General features: G+C 56.3%; 1 protein-coding gene across 1 annotated transcript in view; it reads left to right on the plus strand.

The window, feature by feature from the left end:
* Positions 1-991: 991 nt before the first annotated feature.
* The window catches only part of POU2F2 (POU class 2 homeobox 2), a gene marked incomplete at both ends in the record, with an annotated part of 74,973 nt that continues 55,847 nt past the window's right edge, over positions 992-20,117 (plus strand). The window contains one exon of the mRNA XM_082863152.1: positions 992-1,033. The remainder of the gene's footprint in view (positions 1,034-20,117) is intronic.

Below are 20,117 nucleotides of genomic sequence, written 5' to 3' on the forward strand. Positions count from 1 at the left end.
CATAATTATTACATACTTGATCATTCTTAGAAGGGATGAGCCCTCACCGCATGCCATCCTTTTAGGTGCTGGGGGGCGAGGCAGAGCACAGCCCATCCTTGTCCTTGGCCCCAGCCCTGGCCTGGAACCTCCCTTCTGGCAGTCATCCTCTGTCTGTTGTGCACACACACACCGGGGTCTGTTGGGTAGTTCATTGCAGGGTCCGTGTTCCTCCTTGCTCCTTCCAGGGTGGGCCATTCCTGTGTTGTCATTACACACACACCTTTTTTGGGGGGTTTCCTTCTCACTAGCGGGACCCATGTGCCTTTGTCTGCAAACGGAGTGGGAGTTTCTTATAGTAACTTGTGTTATACTCATGTTGTGGGTCTCCAGGATCTGCTCATGGGCCTCTCTCACGTTGACACTAGGGAGGCCCATTAGGTCGTGCGCCTGCTTTATGGGCACAGGCCATACAGTACTCCCTGCGTTCATCTGCGCTGTGCATACACAGCGTGGATTCTGGCAAGCTGCTTGGTATGTGGTTCCTCCATCCATGCCCTGTAGTTCTTGTGTGCCTAGTTTGTGTGCAGGTGGGGCAGGCATTTCCTGTATTTATCTGTGTCCTGCACAGTCAGGGTGGGTGGGGCCTGAGGGCCTGAGGGCCTGTGATGTGTAGGAGGTATTAAGTGGTTCCACATCTCTTGTGCACGGCTGCGAAAGTCCCTGTACCTACTTTGTATGCACATGGGGTGAGTATTTCTTGCATTTATTTGTTTTGTGCACACACTGTGGGTCCCAAGAGGCTGCTGCGCACACGGGGTAGTAGGTACTTCCGTGTCTGTTAAGAACGCTGCACGGTCCCGTGTACTTACTTTGTACGCCCGCGGGGTAGGTGTTTCCTGTATTTATTTCTGTTACGCACTTGCATTGTAGGTCCCGGGAGCCCTCTCGGTACGGTACACGTGGGCAGTTGGTGATTCTCATGTTTCTCTCACGCACCCAACGCGACGATCCTGTGTGCCCATTCGGTCGGCACGGGGCAGCCGGATGACGGGTAACAAAGCGACAGGCAGTTGCTGAGCCCAGACCGAGCGGCGCGCCCGCGCCCTCCTCCCCCAAACCCCTTCCTGGTCTGGGTACCACTCGCAGCCCCATCCTCTGCCCTGCACCGCAGCGCCCCCACCGGCCGGGGCCGGCGGCCACGTGTCCTCCTCAGACTCAGAGCCGACTTTGCCCGGGGCCCAGGGTCCCTTCCCCTTCAGCCTCCCTTTCCTTGCTCTCCCTCCCCAGCCTTACTGTGTCGGGCACAGGGGAGGTGTTCAGTGACCGTGTCCTGCCCTCCTTGCTTCCCTCCCCTCCCTGCTATTTTTGTCTCCCCCAACCTGCTCTCCTGTTCTCTCCCCCTCCGCTCCCCTAGACCTCCTTGTTCCTCTCCTGGTCTCTGCTCTCACCCCAGCCTGCACCTTTCTGCTTTCCCTAGGCTCTGCGTCTTTGTCCCCCACCCTGCCACACACACCTTTTCCAGTCTCATTCTGTATTTCGGACTCTCCATTTATCTCTTGGTGTCTCTGTCTTGTACCTCCCTGAGGATTTCTGTCCACCAGGGCGCCTCTTGCAGTGTCTGTCTGTCTCCATCGACCATATCTCTCTCTGTCTCTTTAGATGTCTCCTCTGTCTCTTGCAGTCTCTGTCCAGGTCTCTGTATCTCTGTGCCTCTCTGCGTCATCACTTTGCCTCTGTAAATCTGTCTTTGCTTTCTGTCTCTCACTGTCTGTATTTCTTCTTGTCTCTTTTTCCGTCTTGGCCTCTGTGTCTCTCTTTGCACATTTCTTGCTTTCTGTCTCTTAGGTTCCCTCTCGGAATCCCTGTGTTTCTCTATGTTTCTGTCTACATCTCACGAGTCGTCTATCTCCTTGCCTCTGCCCCTCTCTCTCTGTGCCTCTTTCTCTTTCTCTATCTCAGTCTCTGTATCTTTTGGTCTCTGTCAGTGTCTTTCTGGCTTTGCCTCTCTTGGGCTCTTTCTTCATATCTCTCTGACTCTGCATGTCTCTCTTATCTCCGTGTCTATCTCTCTGTGCCTGTCTCTGTCTCTGTGTCTTCCTATCTCTCTATCTCTCCAGCTCTGTCTTGCCTCTTCCTCCCTCTTTCTCTGAGTGTGGCTCTTTCTCCTATCTCTGGTTCTTGCATGTCTCTCTCTCTTATCTGTGTCTCTGTCTCTCTCTGTGACTATTCACATCTGCTGTCTGTCTGCTTCTTTGTGGCTGTTTTTTGGCTCTTCATCTCTCTCTCTGCATGGATCTCTTCTCCTTATCTCTTTGTCTCTGAGTGTCTCTGGTTCTTAGTGCCTCTCTCTGCTTTCATGTCCCCATCTGCTCTCCCCACCTCTCTCCTCACCACCCGCCCATGCCTGTGTCTACATGTTTCTGTGTGTCTCTGGCATCTCTCTGCCTCTGTTAGTCTCTCCCTGCCTCCGTATCCCCTGTACTCCCACCCTCTCCTCTCTCCCTTTCCTTCCTGTATTCTGTGTCTCTGGTGTCTCTTTGAGTCTCTGGGTCTTAGGACATCTCCCTGCCTTTGAGTCCCCCTCTGTTCCCCACCCCTCTCGCTCTGTCTCTGTGTTCATATGTTTCTGTGTGTCTCTGTGTCTCTCTGACTCTATGTCTCTGTCTCTGGGCATCTCTTTGTCTCTATGAGTCTTTCCCTGCCTCTGAGTCCTCTGTGCTCCCTGCCTATTCCCTCTCCCTTTTTCCCCTTGTCTCTGTCTCTGGATGTCTCTGTGTCTCTGTGAGTCTCCTGGCCTCAGGGCACCTCCCTGCTTTTGAGTCCCCCTCTGCTCCCTGCCCCTCCCTTTCCCCTCTGTCTCCTTCTGTGTGTCTCTGTGTATCTCTGTGTGTCTCTGTAGGTCTCTGTGCTTTTCCTTGTCTCTGTGTCCCCCTCTATTCCCCACCCCTCTCCCCTCTCTCTGTTACCGCATCTCTATCTGTTTCAGCCTCTGTCTGTTTCAGCCTATCTCTGCGTGTCTCTGTCTCTGTGAATCTCTGTGTCTCTGTGAGTCTGGGGCCTCTCCCTGCCTCCGTGTCCCCTGCGCTCCCCGCCCTCTCCCTCTCCCTCTCTCCCCCCTCGCTCTCTCGCTCGCGCTCTCTCTCTGAGCATCCTTGGGCCCGGGGTTGCCATGGGGACAAGGTGGGAGCCGGGGATGGCGCGCGCCTGGGCTCGCGCCGGCAGCTCAGGCGAGGAGCAGCGGCCAGAGCAGCGCCAGCAGCAGGCAGCGAGCGGGCGCGGGAGCGGGAGCGGGAGCGGGGGTAGCGTTGGCGGCGGCGGCTCCTCCTCGGCCATCCCCTCGGAGCTGTGCAGCTGACGCGCATGGCGAAGACAGCGGCGCCTACCGATGGGAGCAGCGGTAAGGCAAGGCGGCGCGGCGCAGCCGGGCGGGCGGGCGGGCGGGCGGGCGGCGGGCAGCCTCCTCCTCTCCCCAGCTCGCCTGCGCGCCGCCCGCCCGCCCTCCCTTCCTCCCTCTCCCCTCGCAGCCCCTGCCTGCCCGCCCGCGCCGCGCTCGCCCTTCCATTTAAAAATCTTTAAAACTTTGCATATTAATATCTGCGCTTTGCATAATCTGACCCGCGCTTTATTGATTGCAAGAAGCTTAATGCAGCCGGCTCGGCCTATTGCAGAGAGCTCTCCGGGCGGGAGCCGGGCGGGCGCCGCTCGCTCCGCACCGCGCTCGGGCTGCCCGCCGCCGCTGCGGCCCCGGCCCTCTCGCCTCCCTCCCGGCGCCCGGCGTCGGGGCTTTGCCCCCTGGCTGGGTATTTTTATTATTTGGGGGCGAGGTGTGTGTGGGGGGTCGGCTTACTGTCGGTGGCAGCGAGGGAACCAAAGGAGAGATGTGCGTGGTTGTGGGGGGGAGGGATGGGAAGAAATGGGGACGCAGAGGAGGTGAAGAGGGAGAGAAAAAGGGGAGAAGGGGCAAGAAGGAAGGGGAAAGGAGAGACGTAGAGGAGGAGGCAGTAGAGAGAGGAGAGAGCAGAGAGCAGTCGACTGGGGACGGAACTGAAAGGACGGAGGAGCAGAGCGGAGACAGAGAAGAGAAAGGAGGGAGGCCCAGGAGCGCAGACTAGAGAAAGAGCGGCCGGCCGGGAGCTGGCGGAGGAGGCGGGCGGTGGGCGCTTTCATCGCTGCCGCCCCCAGGCCAAAAAAATAAAGGAAAAGAGGAAAAAAATAACACCAGTAAAAAGACGAAAATAAACCACATCGCGGCTGGGGCCATCATATACAAAAAGGAGCGAGCGCAGAGAGGAGAGACAAGGTGGCATCTGCGCCCGACTGGCTTCGTTCGGCGCTTTGGAGAGGCTCCCCGGGCTGGGCGGGATCCCCATTTTGGACCCTGCATTTGGGGAGCGGGCGACTGTGGAGAAAATGAGGCGAGAGGGGGTCAGGGCTGGTGGCGGTGCCGCCTGTTTGTTTGTTTGTTTGTTTCCTCCCTTTCCTGGGGGTGTGGGGGCCGGTGTAGTGTGATGATGGTGAGGTTATTGGTTGGTGATGCTGTCTGAAGCTCGGAAGCAAGCAGGGTGCATGGGGGGGGGAGAGGTAAGAGGGCACGGGCAATGAGCAAGGGCTGGGGGTGGGAATGAGGGGCAAGAGAAAGAAACGGGGTGCCTCGGACTGCCAGAAGGGTGGAAGCCGGGATCGGGGCTCCAAGAGGCATCGGCATCTCTGGCCGGAGAGGTGGGCAGCAGAGCTCCAGGGCCCCGGAGCGATGTTGGGGAGCCAGGGTGCGCCCCTCAGTTCTCTGGGCAAAGTCTGTAACTTGGGGAACCCCCTTGGCCGCCTCCTCCTGCCTCTTTCCTCCCTTCTCTTTTCTTCCTCTCACGTCCTACCTCGGGTTCCTTTTTCTCCATCTCCTTTGCTGGTGTCTCTTTCTCCCTGTTTTCCAGTTTCTCTGTCTCTTCCTCCTCTCCACAAAAACTACCCCCCACCCCCTCAGGTTTTCTTTTTTTGCCATCTTCCTTTTCTCCACCCTCCCTTTCTTTTTCTCTCTTTTCCCCCTTCCCCCTGTCTCCCTCCCTGCCACTCATTTTCCCTGTCGCCCCGTCCTTTCTACCCCCTCCCTCAGCTTCATTTATTCATCACTTTTGTAGCATTCGCTTGAACAGCGTGCCAGGGAGAGGGGCTCTGTGCAAAGACAGGACTGCCCCAAGTTCCCACCAGAGCCTAAGCCTTATTCCGCAGACCCATGTGTTTCCACCCTCTTTCATCCCTGCTGGGGGCGTGGGTCTGCCCCGGGTGGGGGGGCTCTAGCGCCATCCCCCTCTTTCCTCTGGCCTCCTGGAGAAGTCCTACTGGATGCTTACTGGGGCCATGGCAGGGGGAGGGGAGGACTTCAAGTGAGGGCTCATGGTTCTGGACTCAGCCCCGCTGAGAGAGAAGGGTGTGGACGGAAAAGAAAATGACACGGATGGCTAGTGGGAAGTGAAAAGGGGAGGCCGTGTGTGCGGGGGTCCATCTGGGAGGGTCCTCAGAGCTTTCACGCCCCAGGTGAAAGATCCAAAGAGAAAGCCTCTGGCCTGCTGACCACTCCCCGCTCTCTCCCTCCATCCTGAGGCCTGCAGAGTTAGGGGGCAGGTCCTGGATTTAGGGAAAGACCCAAGGAGACTCTTAACTCAGTAGTTGTTAGCCTCTTACCATCCTGCCAGGTGAATTTGCCCCCTCCCCCAGGGCGGGAAGGGAGGCGGGAGGAAGGGAGAGTGTGGTGTCAGTGAGCAGTGAAGGACTGGAGGGCACAGTCAGACCATGGCGGCCGTGTGCATGTGTACACGGCCTTCGGGCATTGAGAGAGGCGTGCAGGACGGACTGACTGTGTGCAGGGCTTGGGAGCCTCGGCGGAGTGAAGAGAAAAGGTGTAGAATCATGACGTGTGTGTCCAGCGGGGGTGGGGCCGGTACCCGGGGTTTCCATTGTGGGTGATGCGCGTGCAGGGGGGAGTTGGTGCGAGTATTTATCCTGGGAGTTCCTTTCCTTGCCTCGATGTCCGTGGAGCCCTCGCTGCGTGTGCACTCGGGAGGCACTCTGGCTCTGCGCGTGGCGGCCGTTGGCGCGTGTGCAGGTTTGTGTGCCAAGTCTGGCATCGGCGGTGAGTACGTCAGTCTGTACGTGCAGCGTGGTTGGCCTACAGGCTCTGCGTGCAAGCACTAGGTCTGACTGTGGTGTGTGCCCCAAGAGTACACGTGAAATAAAGTCACCTGTGTGAACGTATAATACCGTTTCGACATACAGCTATTATTACTGTTGTTGTTCTTATTCTCGTTAGGTGTCTCTGGGTCTCTGTGTGTCCTGGGTCAGAGGGAGGGTGGGTTTGTGAAGCAGGGTCCCGGTTTAGTGATTAGAAATGTGCACAGAGGTCGTGGGCGTAGGGGTGGGCTTAATAGCATGCTTGCACAGCAACCTTGAAGCTGGGTTCAAGAAGACAAAACAAGCAAAGATCCCCCCTCCCCGAAGTCTGCCAGCCCACAGAAACCTTCCCTGGCTCCTCCGTAGTAACAAAGCGTCCTGTGGCAGGGGGTGGCAGGCAGGCCAGGAGGGAATCGCACCAAGGCCACCGGCAGCATCTCCAGTTGCTGGTAATGGGATTCCGCATCTACTTCCTGATTTCTGGTTAAGGCTGGACAGAGGCCCATCCACGTCCATTGGAAAGGTCCAGGTCCCCATTTCCCGTAGGCCGCTGGCCAACCCTCCGGCCGGTCGCCGTGCCGTCCTTGGGGGCCTTGGTTGCCCTCACTTCCCTCTGTCAGTCTTTGCAGGGAAAATGGAGGGTGACTGTTTCACGGACCGTGGTATGGAAAGAACTGAGCCACGGTGTGTGTGTGTGTGTGTGTGTGTGCGCCCACACCCATGCTGTGTGTGCGATGGAGGTCAGCCCGCACATCCTAAACAGCGTGCTAGCCAGATTTTTTTCCAGCAGACCCATCAGTGGTCACCCCAGGCCCCCTGCATTCTGCTTCATACACATTCGCTCCTTGCATGCAGGGGCCATAGGCCAGAATCCTTTCCCCCACCGATGTGACAGCCAAGCTAGGGCCCCCAACCTCAGCACCCCCCTGGGTAGAGCTTGTCAGAGCTCTGATGCATGTTCGTAGTGTGTTGGGGCATGACCCTGGATGGAGGGACAGATGGCTATGCCCGTGGGCACTTGGACTTAGATGGGGGCAAGGAAGCAGTTTCCCTGTCTGGCATGTGGTGGTTAATTTCCAGTATTTTTTTCAGGATTGAAATGGTTGAGAAACCTGAGTGTGGGGAATTGTTGGAGGAGAGAGTGGAGGTGGGGGTCTCCTCAGACCGGGGTCTGTTCTTTCTTCTAAATATATATCACTCATTGTCTTTCCCTTGGGCCTAACAACTCCTAATCTAATAATAATAATAATAATAATAACGATGACGACGCCTCTTACAACCGCCTACCTCTTACGGCAGCCCTGATGGTGCCCCTTTCACAGATGAGGGCTTGATTCTCTCAGCCTATGAGCACCCGAGCGGTGCTAGGACTGAGGTCTTGGACTCCTGGTATCACGCCTGGCCTATCTTTGGAGGTCTGCCCCTCTCCTCTTATCTGTCCCAGCACCATTTCCTTTCCCTGGCTCGGCGCCTTCCCCCACTTCCTCCCTGCCCCCTGAGACGTCCATCCACAGGCCGTCTCCCGGGACCTGTCAGGTGGATGGATGCCTTACGTGCCTCAACAAGGGCTTTGAGGACCTGGGTTTCGCTTTGTATCTTGAAGGGAAAGCCAGCAAAGGAGTGAGGTTGAGAGCCCTCTCTGTGGGTGACAGTTTGGGGCTGGCCCTCTCCAATGACAGGGTTACCGATGAGCTGAGGTTCCCCCCCTCTCCAGCCCCTGCTGGTGAGCCCCGTGCTGCACAGCCACCTTCCCAGATGCAGGTGGTGGCCTTGAGAGGCAGGTGCCCCTTCCCTCACTCATCCACAGCCCCACCTTCTTTAGATCCTTGGGGCAGGCAGCTTTTCCAGCTCTGACACACTCGGAAGGAGGCTGGAGGTGGTGACCCCACTTCCTAGGTCCCCAAATTCAATAGGTATCTACTGAGTGGTGTGAGTCACCCAGCTAATGAAGTACAGTTAGTTCCCTGAGGTAGTCAGGCCATGGCAGCATGATCACTCCTTACCTGAAAACGATTGTTAGGGACCAACCATGGGCTCTGAAGTGGACCCAGCCTTAGACAAGATTCTGGGTGCCTGGAGCACAAAGGGAGCTTCTGGGTCACCGGGAATCTGGAGGAGGGAGGTGTGTGTTTAAACAGGGAAGTGGGTCTTTGAGGGTGCTCGGGCACTGAGGAAGGGGGCAAGCGGGGAGGGCGGAAAGATGACTGAGGGAAGTGGGGAGCAGGCAGGAAGCGGCCCAGGTTGGGGGCATGGCCCTAAGAGCTGAGGTTGGCACGTTGTCGCAGGGCCTGTCTCTGGAGGTTCTGAGAAGTTTGGACTTGATCTCTGTGGCCCTGGGGAGCTATCACGTGTGTGATCTTGAGCGCACGTGTGCATCTTACGACAGCGTGCCTTGGACAACACGGACTAGTGTGTGAGCGTGAGTGAGCGCCTGTGCACACACGCACACAGCCCTTCACCCCGGCGTCCATTCGGACGCGCTCTCCTTCAGAGAAACTGGCAAGGGGGTACTTTAGCCGTCATCCCCAAGACCCTATACCGTTCAGGGCTGTGGCCCGCACACGTGAGTGTAAGAGCAGGCTGGGGACCCTCCCCCACCGGGGTTCGGACTCATGTGGCATTCACAGACTTAATCCCCCGCAGCGAGGCCAGGGAGGCAGCATCTGCCACTTTCACAAACACAGGCAGCAGAGTCTGGGAGACACACTCCGCTTGCTCACAACTGCTTGAAGAGCAGACGCCTGTACCGCGCTAACCCCCATGCCCGAGGCAGAAACAGCCCCTCACAGCCCCCTGCACCAAGGCCAGACCCGAACACCTCGTCACTCCCTGCATTCCAGCACGCACACATGTGCACATGCACACACACACGTGTGAAGCACGCCCCGACATCCTAACTCCCCATATGCACAACCACACGCTCAGATGCTCCTTGACTTTAAGCACACCTGATGGTATCCTAAGCCCTTATTCACACACACACACACACACACACAGACACACTCACGCACGCACATACACACTCAAACACACAGCCTCGAGATCCACCAGAACCACCGTGGGCAGCGGTCATTGAAGAATGACCGCCTGAGCGGTGCGCCGAGGGGAGGGGGTCGCCCTGAGGCCTGGGCTGAGGGTCATACGACAGGGGACCTCAGAATCCCTTGGGGAAGGGGTCAGGCAGACCCTGAAAGGGCTCCGTTGGTCTGGACGGTTCTGCCAGGTAAGGGAGACTCAACAAACACAGGCCAGAGGCGGGAGCCGACTAATGGCCAGGCCGCTGACGGCCGACATGGCCGGTCAGCGAGGAGGGAGGCTCGACAGTGATGTGACTCGGGGCTGGACAAACGATGGCGCCTTTGGCTGGAGCCGGCTGGGGGGCCACAGACCAGAGAACCGGTGGCCCTTCTCGCCTCAGTGGGGAGAGGGCCAGAGCCGGCTGTGTTGCGACGGGGTGGGTTTCCCAGCCTGGTCCTGCCGGCATCCTGCCTGGTGTGCGTGTCTTGGGGTCTTTGTATGGGTGAGTGTGCCTGTGTGCGTGTGTGTGTGTACATACATCAGCGTGCACCTGCCTCCGTAGAACTTTGTGTCCTGGGCACTCTGGTGGTGGTGCATCTGTGTGCATCTTTGTGTGTGCATTTGTGTGTGTGTGTGTACATAGCCACCCGCAAAGTGTTCAGGGACCCTTCTGGAGGCACCTCGTGTACCTTTGTGCTCCTACCTGCATGTGTGCATTGAGTGTGCAAGGACCTTTCTTTTCATGAGATGCTGTGCACTCTTGTGCGCTTGTATTTTTTTCGGTGTTGGGTGGGTGAAGGTTGGGGTGAGGGAGAAGGAGTGGCCCGGACTCCAGCTGTCCATGCACCTGGTGGCCCACAAGGCCGCCTTTGTGCGTCCGTCAGAGCCTCTGTCTGGGCATCAGCGGGTGTGGGCTTGTGTGCTTGCCTGCTCCAGCGTCTGAATATCTGTGTGTCCACACAGCATCTCCCTCTGAGCATAGCTGTGGGTGGGGTGGGCTAGACCAGATGAGGGGGACATCTCCCTGAATCTATGCCTCATCCCTCTGGAGGGGGTCACACAACCCCGGCTGGGCCTGGCTGGGACCCAGCAGCACCGCACAGTGCAGACCGCCCCTCCTCCTTCTTTTCCCCGCGTGACCTTTGAGCACAGCAGCCCCAAATACATATTTATCAGAGGGGCTGTGGGGACCAGCCCCTCCCCACCCCTCCCCTCAGGGCCCAGCCTGCCTGGCTGCGGAGAAATTAACCTTGTGACACAGGAGCTCGCTGACACCCTGGCCCCCTCCCCATCTGCGCGGCACATATGAGCATGGGTGGGTGTGCGTGAGAGAGAGGCAGAGAAGAGGTACTCATCCAGGCTGGAAAGGGGAAGAGGGACACACAACTGTACCCACGTCCATGTCATTCTTGACACACACACATACACACACACAGAGACATACGCACACACACCCTCCAAACTACAAAGTGTAGTCAGAGACTTTGAAATTTTGAAATGGATACACATGCAGACACATGCAGTGGTTCTAAAATAGACACACGCACACACATGCTCGAATACATGACAGATCTGTGCACCTGTGGGTCCTGAGACCCAGGTACCTGTACCCTTGGCCAGAGATTTTCTTTAGAAAACACGTAGATATAAAAGCCTACAAATCCACACAGATGCTTGTGCACACGTCTCCAGAGATGTTGAAACGGACACACCAGATATAAAAACAAGGATAAGCACGCACTCACACACAGGTATGAAAGCCCAGACATCTATGCGTGCTCGTAGGTACAGAAACATCACACGGCAAGACAGATACTAAAACACCAGGGTGCTCCTCACGTGGAGAGTCTTTTCAACAGGAAAGGTACAAACACAGATACTAAATATGGCGGCATCTCAGCCCACATGCCCATGGGTGCACACAGGCCACGTTCAGAAGCCCCACAGGGAAGCCACTCACAGTGACCTGAAGGGACGTGTTCTGAGTTATAGCACACAGACATTCCCCACTTTAGACTTGTTCCCTTAGAGCAAAATGAAAATGGGTAGATGCTCAGGTCTAAAAACGTTCACGGAATGAATTCATTCATCACACATTCACGGAATGAATTCATTCATCACACAGGAACTGGGCCCTACGTGAGCCAGGCCCTATCTTAGAAGCTGGGGAACAGTGATTTACAAGACAGACCTGGGCCTTGCTCTCCAAGAGCTTGGAGCCAACAGGATGGGTACTGATTGGACCTCAGTGTGTAGTTGGTTATGAACAGTGATAACATCTGGGAAGGAAAGGAACAAGGGGCCGGGGGAAGGGATCGTGGGAGAACTTGGTTGAGATTGGTGGGTCAGGTGTAACACCTCTGTGGACATGACATTTCAGCTGAGCGTTAGACACAACATACTGATTCTAAATGTGCACACACATCCCTCCCAAAACTTACCGAGGCCGCACAGGCATAAATAATGCAGGACGCAGATGCCCCCACCCCCAGTCCTCTGTACCTCAGTGACCCTTTAGAAAACTCCTCTGGTGGAACATGGGGTCCCCCTGGCTGGGGTCCAGCTGTCTGGGCTCTGACAGAGATGCACAGAGTGTGCCAGGGCTGTGCTGCCTGGGAGGGTCCAGGGGGCTTCACTGAGGAGGTGACATGGAGAATTGTGGGCAAGGTCCAGAGGAAAAGGGGAGGCAGAGGGCTGTCCAAATAGAGGCACTCCCGGGAATTCCCTGGCGGTCCAGTGGTTAGCACATCGCAATTCCACTGCAGGGGCTGTGGCTTCGATCCCTGGTCGGGAACTAAGATCCCGCAAGCCTCGCCGTGCAGCCCAAAATAAAAAATAATAAAAAATAAAGAAATAGAGGCAGTCCCTGTGCACAGGCACGGAGGTGTGAGCAAATGTACACATCACTGGACTTGCAGGTGTGTTCAGGTAGGGGCGAGAAATGAAGCTTGACATCACTGGGAAGGGCTGTGAGGCTCGGATTTCTTTCAGGCGCACCGCGTAGACAGAAGGGCTTTGAGGAGGGGCTTGACAGGATGTGAGCCACGTACTAAGTCAGGGATCTCAGACTCTGGTGAGGAGGAGGGACGGGAGGAGGCCTCCTGCCCTGCCCATCCACCCTGGGAACCCTGGACAAGGCCTGGCCAGGGCGGTGACACAGCTGCCTTCCCCCTGCTCCAGCCCCTTCTCTCTGCCACTGGGCAGAGTTGAACAAGCTACAACTTGCTCCCACAGGGAGATTTGCTGGGAGGTGGAGGTCAAGGGTTACAATCCCTTTTAGTGACCATTGACACTCTGCTGTTTTCTGAGGCCTCCTGTGGCCAGGCCTTAGCTGGGTGCCAAGGTGCACGGATGAGCCAGTCCCTTCCCTGCCCCAGTGGAGTCCCCAGGATGGGAGGGTCGACCCTGAAGGAGCCTTGTCTGGGACTCCAAGGGTTTATTGAAGGCGTCTGGAGCTTGTTCTTAGAGAATGAATGGGTCAGAAAGCCCCACGTGGTATATGGGGAAGCAGTGAGGATGGAGCTTGGTTTTTGAAGGTGAGACCAACTTTCATCTGCCATCGTGAGTCCCCCAACACGCTTAGAACATCTTCTTTAGCCCGGAAGCCCTGCATGAACTGGTACCCGCTTGCCTGTTCAACTTCCGCGCCTTTCCTCCTGCCTCCAGAAGCTCAGGCCACTCTGGCCTTCTTGCTCTTCTGCAAACACATCAACCTTGGTCCTGCTTCAGGGCCTTTGCACCTGCTGTTCCTTTGGCCAGGAAAGCTCTTACCCCCAGCACTACTCAAAGCCCACCTTCCCCAACAGGCCTTTCCTGACCTCTCAGTCTAAAGTAGCCTCACCTTGTAACCTACCCCCTCACCTGCTTCATTTTCCTTCTTAGCTCTGAGGTGTATATTCTTATCTGTTGTATCTCCTCCTCCTCCACTAGAACGTCAGCACTGCGAGGGCAGGGACTTTGCCTTGTTCACGGCTGTGTCCCCACTGCCTAGAACGATGCTCAGCACACAGTGAGCGCACAGTGGGCGTTTGTCAGATGAACAGGAGCTGGGCCCCTTGCCACCCAGTTGTCCAGCAGAACAGTAGAGCTGGGCGTTGGCGGTGCTGAACACGAGTGGAGGGAGCTCACCTTCCGGGGCAGAAGGGGGCCTGCACCTACCAGTGTGGTAGGGGCATCGGCCAGTCAGGCCACCTCCTGCCTGAGGAAGGAAGCCAGCTGGCCGAAGCAGCTAGACTCCACACCCATCCTCCCGGGCCTGTGCACTCCACTCCATCTTCCTGACAATGCTCCCCTCACCCCAGCCGACGCACCCTTGCCCCCGCATCATCACGTCCGCTTACCCCCCAACTGTTGCCCTTCCCCCACTCCCTGACCCTGACAACCCACCCCACGACAGGAGAAGGCAGACCCCAGACTGCAGGGTCGCACACACCCTGCTTTGAGTCCCAGCCACGGCTGTGGGCAAATCACATCACTCCTTTTAAAACCTCAATTTTTCTCGTCGGCAAAATAAGGTTTTTGTAGGGATCAAGAGTGATCTGGTGTGTGATGATGATGCTAATAATAGCTGCTATTTATTGAGGCCCTGCCAGGTGTTGGGCATTGTGCTAGGCGCTTTGAACATTTTTTTTTTTTCATTAAAAAAAAAAAAAAAAACACAGAGGAAAAAAAAAAATCGAGCACGGCGTGTCCCCAGAGTGTCAGGCCTGGTGTGCGGGGCTGTGAATCACAAAGGTGAACACAGCCCGTCTGCACAGACCTTACTATTCCTACGTGTGCTCGCACACCCACCTGCAGTACCGCACCAGGCAGGCGGTGGGGGCTTGCGCTCCTGCTAGGCCCCTTTCAGCAGAAGCCTCAAAGGGTGGTTTGGAGGCCACTGAGGCAAGCAACTCTCACAGATGAGAGAGCAGCCCAGCCATCCCCAATCCCTCTTTACTAACTCAGCGGGAACTCCCATTGTTCATATGTGGATTGCAGGGCTTGACACAGGGTCTGACCTAGAATTGGCCTCAGGAAGTGCTTATTGGATGAATGAATGGATGAATGAATGAACAAGTGAACAAAGGAACATATAAATATATATTTTTGGCTGTGCCACGCTGCATGTGGGATCTTTAGTTCCCTGACCAGGGATCGAACCTGTGCCCCCTGCAGTGGAAACTCGGAGTCTTAACCACTGGGCCGCCATGGAAGTCCCTAAAGGGACATATTGAGCCTGGTGTCTTCATTGCATTTGTTCACCCCAAGACAGAGTACCAGCACACGCCTTCCTCCTGCCCCCTCGCACTGCGTTCCCTTCCGCACCCTGCACATCCTACTCACGTACATCATTTGTGGGCTGATCATCCTAATATCATTTCCACCACTTACTTGCCCCTTTCTGTGTCAGTCCCTCTCCTAAGTTGGTTGTAAGCATGGTCTTGTTGACTTCTCACACCACCACTGTGAGGCAGGTGTTATCCCCGTTTTATGTTTGAGCAAACTGAGGCTCAGAGAGATGAAGTGACTTGCCCAGGGTCACACAGCTTTTTGACCACCATGCTCTTCTGCTCCATAGAATCTCACGTCCTCTCACTAGTCCTCTGGCCCACGTGCACACTTGATCTTTCAGGTTTTTCTCCTCTCGGCAGTGGGATGCCACAACCCAGGAGCCGGCTTTGGTCCCAGCTCTGTTACAACCAGCTGTGTGATGCTGGGAAAATCCATTCCTTCCCTCTGGGCCTCGGCTTCCCCTCCAGCTGTCCCTCCTGCCCATAAGCCCTCAGCCAGTTTCCTGAAGCGGGGACAGGGCACAGAATTCGGCTAGGTCCTACCCTGTCCTCTCTAATAGAGGAGAAACCAGAGGAGCTTCTCCACTCAGATTTCAGATTCATTCACGTTCTTGGGGGCTCTGGGCTCGGCTGGGCTTGGAGGCAGGGGGAACATGAGACGAGCCTGTCTGGGAAAGGGAAAGGGGTCAGAGAAACGCCGCTCATCGTGTGTCTGCCGAGCGCCTTGCCACAGTCCTGCTGATGGAGGACTCATGAGCCCCGCCTTTTGCAATTACAAACAGGTGTTAACTCATGTGACACATGTTCATTGTAGAAAAAGTAGAAAATGCAGATATGCAATGGGATAAAAAATCCCACCATGATCATCTAGTTAAATGAAAAAAAAAAAAAAATTAACTTCTTGGGCTTCCCTGGTGGCGCAGTGGTTGAGAGTCCGCCTGCTGATGCAGGGGACACGGGTTCGTGCCCCGGTCCGGGAAGATCCCACATGCCGCGGAGCGGCTGGGCCCGTGAGCCATGGCCGCTGGGCCTGCGCGTCTGGAGCCTGTGCTCCGTGACGTGAGAGGCCACAGCAGTGAGAGGCCCGCGTACCGCAAAAAAAAAAAAAAATTAATTTCTTGATGCCTATCTTTCTAGATAGCTTTTTCTCAAATGGGAGTATGCCTACGAGTTTACCCAAAGAATGTATTAAAAGTCAGATGCCTGGGACCAAACTCTGAATTCTGACTTCTGGGACTTCCCTGGCGGTGCAGTGGTTAGAACTCTGCTTTCACTGCTGGGGCCCAGGGATTGGGCCCGGGTTCAATCCCTGGTCGGGGAACTAAGATCCCCCAAGCTGCGCGGTGCAGCCAAAAAAAAACTTAAAAAAAAAAAAGAGTTCTGATTTCTGCTCTAAGCCTTTCTCTTCAGGAAAATAAAAAAAAAGTGTGTGTGTATGTGCGTGCGTTTCATAAAAATGGAGCCAGAAACTACATACCAGTTTATAACCTGCCTTTTTTTCCTTCCTAACAATGGATTAGGAATGTAGCTTCCTTGTCAATGAATTTATTTCAAGCATATTTTCTACCACTCTGCAGCCCTCCATTAGGCGGCTGCTGCACCATCATGAACTGTACCAGTCCCCAGTCACAGGACATCTAGGTTGTTTCCTGGCATTTCCTATTGTAATTCTCCCCAGTTTACAGAAAAGAACACTGAGGCACAGAGAAGTCCCTCATATGTGTGAGAAGCTAAGGCATGATCCAAGGAGAGCTGGGAATGGCTTGGGTGCTGGGGACGGTTCCCAGCCTCACTCAGGGTGGGGCTGAGGGGCCCTGACCAGCGGGAGAGGCTTGGGTAGAAGCCCCACGCAGAAGACACATGACCATGGGGTTTCCCTGGTGGTCCACTCCCAATGCAGGGGACGCGGGTTTGATCCCTGGTCGGGGAACTAAGATCCCACATGCTGTGTGCACGGCCAAAAAAAAAAAAAAAGAAGAAGACACATGACCTATCAGAGGGGAGGTGGGTGGGGGCACTTGAGGAGGAAACTGCCCACCCTCTCCCAGGCCCCCAGACCCAGGCACACTGTGGGCCTGAGCACTGCCCATCGGGCTGCCCCCCCAGCCCTCTCGCTGCCGTCCTTCCTGAGCCCTCGCCGCCTGCTCCATCCTTGCCAGCTTATCAATAGGTTAAGTGGTCAGGTCAGCGATATTGACCATTTGATTAGGACCTTGTCAGATCAATCCCTGGCTCATCTCACGGACCTCCTCCCCTGCCCGCACACGCTCCCTGCCTCCGCGCCAGGGAGCAGGTGGCTGGGGAAGCCTCCACCCTCCCCACGCAGCACCCCAGGACCCTTCGGGGCTCTTCGGAGCCCTCCAGCGACTTCAGAGAAGGTGAGAGCCAGCCTCGGCCTCACCATCTCCCATCCTCGTCCTGCCAGGTCAGGAGCTTCGAGGGCTGTCTCCAGTTTTGCCCCGCCCCTTGCTTGCCCCACCCCTGCCTCAGGGGCCTCTGTGGGCCCCTCCTGGACCTCTGCCTAGGCGCCGGGTTCCTGCACCCCCTCCTTGCATCCACTCTCTTGCTTGCGGTCATTAGACCTTGTTCACTCTGTCCCGTTTCCCTCGGAGTCTGGTCAGACTGAGCTGCCCCCTCTTGGATGTGTGACCTTGGGCAAGTGACTTCACCTCTCTGAGCCTCCATTTCCTCATCTGTACCGTGAGAATGATCCTCACCAAAGGGTTGTAAGGATTCTTCAAGGTCATGCCCGCAGAGCAACGAACCACACCTGGCACGCAGCTAGCACCCCGGAAACCCCGGCTGCTGTCACTATGGGCTACTCTGCTGAATTTAGCTGAGCTGATGTGTTTGTGGGAGATGGTTGCTCTGTCCGTCTGCTCCTCAGTGGAAGTGTATGTGGGCAGTGTGTGTGTGGGGCCGATGGGCGCTGTCATCCTCAGGCCTGTCCCAAGCTCCAGCTCAGGGCCATACCCTGTACTGGGTGGTGTAGGGACCCCCAGTGGAGCCAGGCTCCAGCCTACACTCCAGAAGCAGTTCTAGTGGCTTCAAGGAGAGCTGAGGGGCCAGGACCTTCTTTCCCTCCCCAGGAAACATTGGAATCTTCCCCTTCTGTGTGGCGCAGCTGCGGGGAACAGGGACTCCGGAGCCCGAGAAGTCAGGGTTCCAGTTCTGCTTCCGTGCCAGGCCACCACGGGCCATCTGCTTTTGCCCTCTGTTCCCCAGAGTTCCCATCTGTGAAATGCGGAGAGGGCACCTTCTAAATAGCTCCCATTCCCATCTTCCGGTCTCAAGGTCCTGCTGGGAATACGGCTCCCAGCTCCCACAGGGCTTGCCTGTCCCTTGGGGAGATGTTAGCTACTTGGGAGAGGGATTTGTCAGGGGAATACGGGGGTTCTGGGACCTGGGAGATGGCACGAGGAGGAGAATTGGAGGCCGACGGGCCAGGGGTGGTCCTGCCTGTGGGCATCGCAGATGAGGGTGGCAGAGGGCAGAGACCAGGGCAGGAGGGGGGCGCTGTCTGCAGGGAGGACCCCAGCCTGAAGGCACTGTCTGACTCCGGGCCCCTAAGAGGCCCGGGGATTCCCCTGCCCGCCCCGCCGTCACTTACACCAATATTGACGGTTAATGCCGTGTCGCCACCGTGCTCAACACTCAGCGCGGCTAATTGTTTTGACTGGGAATCGGCAAGGCGATTAAACGCCATCGATTTTGCCCCGCGCGCTGCATCGATTTTTAAATTTCCTATTGATCCGAGCCCTAAATCTCCTTAACCAAGACCTCACCGTGGAGATGACAGCCGCTGATTAGCTCCGGGGGCGGGGGGGCGGGTGGCGGGCAGCCTTCGAGTGGGGAAGAAACCCCAGCTCCTCCCTCCCCACAGGGACCAGGGGTCCGGGTCCCCTTGACCCCTGAAGATGGAGGCCCAGGTAGAGGGGGGGGGAGGGGGAGGAGTTGGGCGGACCCCTTGTTACTTTTACACCCCTTCTTTACTTTCCCATTTGGGCTTCTCTCTGGTCTCTGCTTGCGCTCCCTCCACTCCGCCTGTCTGTCTGTCTGTGTCTCCCCATCTCTCTTCTCTTTCCTTTCTTCCTATCTATCTATCTGTCTATCTGTCTATCAGCACTCTCCCCACTGTCTCAGTCCATCTCTTTCTCTTTCTCTTTTCTCTTCCTGGACTCCAGTCCCGCCTCCACCAATTCCTTGTGTCCTTGGCTGGTCCCGGGCCTCAGTTTCCCCATCTGTGCCGGCAGATGTGCCGTGAGATAGAAAAGTAGCCTGCCAAACGTTAAGGTCCACGCCGTCCTGCCCACCCCCCTGAGGTCTCCCGTCTGGGGAGTGCACCCACAGGGACACACAGATGTCAGGCAGCCGTGAGCTTCCTGGCTTGGTGAGCCCACCCACAGGGCTCTCCCTCTCTGAGCCACTGCTTCTGATATCGCCCACCGTCCACTCATCAGGACCCGCCTGGTGGGAGGTGTCTCCCTCTCCTCCAGTCCCTGCTCCTTCTCTGAATGCCCACAGCAAGGGTGGTCTTTGTGTGGCTTCAAGCAGCTTTTCCAAGAAGACCACGTTCCCAGAGGGCAGGAAACAGGGTTTCAGTAGGAGGCACGAAGGCCTGAGCTTTCTAACCAGCTCCACCCCTCACCGAGCTGTACGGGATTCTGGGGAAGTCAGTCTCCTCATAGCCTCGCCTGCTGCATCTGTAAAGTGGGGATGACACCAGCCGTCACTCTGCCTTCCTGCAGGGCTGCAGAGAGACTCAGCAAACACTCTTGGGAGGAGGTCTCCCCATTTCCTGTAGACCTCTCCGTCCTCCCCATCTTCTACATAGCATGCAGTGGGACCTTTCTGAAGACAAACGGCATCATCTCCCTCCCCCGCAGCTGCTTGGACCAGGCCCTGCTGGGTGCAGCCCCTGCCATCTCCGCAGCCTCATCTTTCCCATGTCTCTCGCTGAGCCCTGCGTGACCAAAGGCCTGACATTCTCTTTCCTCCCATGCGGCCCCTCCACCTGGCTAAAGTGGATTCGTCCGCCAGGCTTGGCTCGGGGGTTGTATCCTCCCTGGGTCTCCCCTGACCTCCCCTGGGATTCCCACTGCATCCTCTGCTTACCCCAGTGTGTGGACATCAGTTCTTTATTCAGTCGCCCCAGCTTGCCTTCGTGCTCCCGGCAGACGGGGCAGAGACCTTGTCTAATCCATCTCCGTACCTCCCACGCTCGTTCCGGAGCCCAGCTCAGATGAGCCTCAGTATTTGCTGGTTAACCAAATGAATAAATGAGTGAACAAATATACCAGTTAGAAACATCATCATGACTTTTGTGTTCGTCTCCCCACAGCACACAGGCACCTAATAATGAAGAACCCTTTCACACTTCTTTCTCATTTGACCCTCCCTGCAGTCCTTTGAGATACATAGTTTGTCAATTCATTAATCCCTCCCTCCATCCCTCCATTCACTCAATCATCCATCATGTACTTAATGAGTGCCCCACGTTTGCCAGGCCCTCTGTCAAAGGCTAAAGGTGTAAGACACAGTCCCTGCCCTTTAAGGAGCTTCCAGTCTGCTGGGAAAAACAGATGTTCTACAAGAGAAGGCATCCGTTATCCCCATTCATAAGATGGCGACACTGAGACTTAGAGCCCAGAAATGAAGGTAACCAGTGGCTGTCAGGACCTG

The sequence above is a fragment of the Leucopleurus acutus genome (genome assembly GCF_964270905.1).
Source record: "Leucopleurus acutus genome assembly, chromosome: 20".
Lineage (NCBI taxonomy): Eukaryota > Metazoa > Chordata > Mammalia > Artiodactyla > Delphinidae > Leucopleurus > Leucopleurus acutus.